Below are 3,813 nucleotides of genomic sequence, written 5' to 3'. Positions count from 1 at the left end.
TCTTTGAACCTGTAATGTTTCCTGTCATAAGGTGGCAGTCTATCTTTGACTTTTATACTGAACCGGTAGGCTGAATGTGTAGTCATGGCTGTCAGAGCTATGATATCAGCTGAGGACATAATAAGACTCCACCTGTTGAATGATGGTTTACTTGAGTTTGTTTTCTCATCACAACTGAGAACATCTTTCACAGCATCATGATTACTCTACTTCTGAGCATTTATTTTAACTGTATTTTAGTTTCAGGTAATACAATGAATACATTAAGTGCATTTTAATAAGAAACTACACTATTATTATAATGTTGGTATATTTGTATTTTTTAAGTAGCATAATTTTAAGGCATATTCTTACATGTTGTGGCTTACTTTGATTGATATCTCTTCAGCAGGTTCCTCTTTAAGTGACCAAGTCGACCAGGATCCAGCTGACATTTACACAAGAGGAGAAGATGCTAAAATCTACTGCTCACACAGTATTCCAAGCTATAACCAAATCCTCTGGTACAAACAGTTAGAGACACGGCTACAATTTCTGGGATACATGTATTTAAACAACGACAACCCAGAGACTGGAGTGAATGTGATGATGAATGGAAGTGCAAGAACTGGCGAGAAGTGCACATTGACGATTAAGGATATCAAACCGAGCAGCAGTGGAGTGTATTTCTGTGCAGCTAGTTTCCACAGCGCTGCAAATCACTCCACCTCTATACAAAAACCTAACACCACAAGTTTTGTACAGCTCCTCACACCTGGAGTCAACAATTATAACCAATCTTGGTCTCACAAAGATCAGATATCACAACAGAATGTTCCTCATGAGCAGCAAGGCACTATTTAAACCACCCCATCCTCCAGTATTCAAAACATGTGCACTGTCTTATTTCAGCAAGAACACGAAGATGTTACAAATTCTCACACGTCATTATCAACTTGTTGAATTGAATTTGTTGAATTTGTGACTGATGACCTTTAAATGAAGTAGTTATTTTAGAAAAAAGTTTAAATACGTTGAATTTTGGATCTGTTTTTACAGAGGTCGATATAATCAGCACCTAAAAAGATGTAAACACAATAAACTTGACTGATTCTCAGTTGAATCAGCTCTCATCTTTGGGGTTCAAATGAACATTTCTTTATTGTTTCACTGTTTTTGTTTCGTTGACACAAACAAGGCTGCTCTTATTGCTCAAAAATCTACTGCTCATGTAGCCTTCAGATCTTATAACCAAATGCAGTTTTAAGCAAACAAAGAAAGGGCTTTATAAGAGTTTATAAGATGCATGTCTTAAAACAATGATAATGAACTCACAAGCCTCTTAACATCCCAGCCTTGCACTGAGTCGTGCTTCCATTGTTATTGTGATCTTTAAAAAAGTTTTTTTTTGTCATTTCTCACAGGTTCATGTCCAAGCAGCCAAATCTTTCTTTAATATGTATTAGGAAGTCGTGAATTCCAGAGGGTGAAGTTGATGTCAAGATGAATGGAAATGCAAATAAGTGCAGTGTATTTTTGTGTTGGTCTTTAGCACAGAGTAGGAGAGTTACTAGTCATATCAGACAGTTCAAAGCTTCTTACAACTGCATGACTATCTTTGACACAGTGACAGGATATCTATAGGTAGACCTTTAAAATGGGACAGGAGTCAATAAAAGTCTGATTGCAATCGTATCAACATGGTACTAGTAACATTTGTGTATCACTTTCAACCCAGCAGTCTAAACTGGCTGCAGTCGTATGCGTGTTTGTGAGGTGCTCAGCTACCGAGAAATATGATTACTTTGGAGCTTAAACAGTCATTTTTACCCGCAAGAGTTATTATGCACATTTCTAAATGTGGTGTGTAGTGGTAGTTGATTGGTTAGTGTCAAGAAGTGGAGGAAATACTAGGCCATACAGCCCATCTTAAAGGTTGTGCTACTTCCCTGATGGGAGGGGCTATAAGGAGATGGAATCAGTACACACTGTTACAGAAACATTATACAGACTGATGTTTAGTCTAGTCAGAAAACGCAGCATCATGATATTTTTTTTCTTTCTAAGCTTTGACGTTATTCTGGTTTCAGGTAATAAATTCTTAATTGTTCCTTGTATTTCAAATGGATAATGTGTTTATGAGTACCAGTGATTCAAGAACTGTATTTTATGTAATGAAAAAAAATAGTTGTTCTTGTCTTAAACTCCTGTCCTGAAAATATTTTTTGTGTAAATCATCTTACAGGTTCTTCTCTCCATAACCAAGTCCAGCAGAATCCTGCAGAAATATACTACAGAGCTAAAGAAACAGCTAAAATCAGCTGCTCTCACAGCTTTCAGTACTATGATAAAATCCTCTGGTACAAGCAATCAAGGAACGATCAGATGCAGTTCCTGGGATACATGAATGTGAATGATGGATATCCAGAGACTGATGCCAATGTGGAAATAAGTGGGAGTGCAATTCAAGGCAGTACCTGCACTCTAACAATTAAAGGACTCATTGTGAACAGCAGTGCAGTTTACTTCTGTGCTGCTAGTCACACAGTGCGATGTATCACTGCTCCTCAATACATAAACCTTCCAATCATCAGTTTTCATCTCTTCTCAGAGTTCACAGCCCTGTGCACCTGTAACATTTCCTGTCATGGCGCTCCAGTATATCATTGCAAAGACTTGTAAATTGAAGAAGGCTGACACCATGACAGTTCTAATAATAAGCTCCACCCACTGAATGACTGTTTGCTCTAAGCAGATTTAGTCTTACATAACCATACAACACCTTTCATAGCGAGATGATGATCGTGATTATTATACTCCTGAGCTGTCATTTAAACTGTATTCTAGTATCAGGTAACAGCATAATTGTGCTGAATATATTTAAGCCAGAATTAAAGAGTATTAGAAATATAACAGGATATAAATTGAATTTTTAAATACATAATTTTTAACCTTTAAGTTAATGAATTGTCTCTTACTTTTGGTTGATATCTGTCCAACAGGTTCCTCTTACAGCGACAAAGTCTACCAGACTCCAGCTGATATTTACACAAATGGAGAAGATGCTAAAATCTCCTGCTCGCATAATATTTCAAGCTATAACCAAATCCTCTGGTACAAACAGTCAAAGAAACAATTAGAATTGCTGGGATACATGCTTTTAACAGGAGGTAATCCAGAGGCTGGAGTGAATGTGGTGATGGAAGGGAGTGCAAGTCAAGGAAAGAACTGCACATTAACGATTAAGGAAACCAAACTGAGCAGCAGTGGGGTGTACTTCTGTGCTGCTAGTTACCACAGTAGTGCACATCGCTAGACTTCCATACAAAAACCTATCAAACACATTTTTTAATATCTGTATTACAGCTCACAGCCTCTCACACCTGGAATCAGCCATTATAACCAATGTTGGTGTCACAAAGATCAGATATCACAATAGAAGGTTCCTCATGAGCAGCAAAGCAACATTTGTTGCTATCATGTCCTATTATAGAAAAAGAAAAAACCCAAATCTGCAGCATTTCATTTACCCCTTACTAACAAATTCAGTTTTCAGCTGACAGCCCCACGTATCTGTACACTTCAAACCAGCACGCATTTGTCCTCTAACCCAGATCACATATTAACATTTAGGATTCATTATGAACAAGAATGCAGCATTCAAGTTACCACATCCTGGTATAAAAAGCATCCTCAATATTCAATATGTCTGCATTAAATTAAACTTGAGGATTGGACTGCAGTGATGACTCCAGTCCTCAATTTTATTGTACTTTAAGTAAGCCTTATCTGTTGTTTAATTATCCAAATACACAAAAGCTGAACAGTATATTA

General features: G+C 37.1%; 1 long non-coding RNA gene across 1 annotated transcript; it reads left to right on the top strand.

Moving 5' to 3' along the window:
* Nucleotides 1-1,956: 1,956 nt before the first annotated feature.
* Nucleotides 1,957-3,288, top strand: LOC121811982. Its single transcript, XR_006052784.1, has 3 exons — nt 1,957-2,069; nt 2,225-2,832; nt 2,982-3,288. It is a non-coding gene; the product is annotated as an uncharacterized LOC121811982 (long non-coding RNA).
* Nucleotides 3,289-3,813: the final 525 nt, after the last annotated feature.

This window comes from Haplochromis burtoni, unplaced genomic scaffold, assembly GCF_018398535.1.
Source record: "Haplochromis burtoni strain Fernald_Lab_line unplaced genomic scaffold, NCSU_Asbu1 Contig_393, whole genome shotgun sequence".
In the NCBI taxonomy this organism is placed as follows: Eukaryota; Metazoa; Chordata; class Actinopteri; order Cichliformes; family Cichlidae; genus Haplochromis; species Haplochromis burtoni.
The sequence above is the reverse complement of the archived record's forward strand: the minus strand, read 5'-3'. Positions and strand labels throughout refer to the sequence as shown.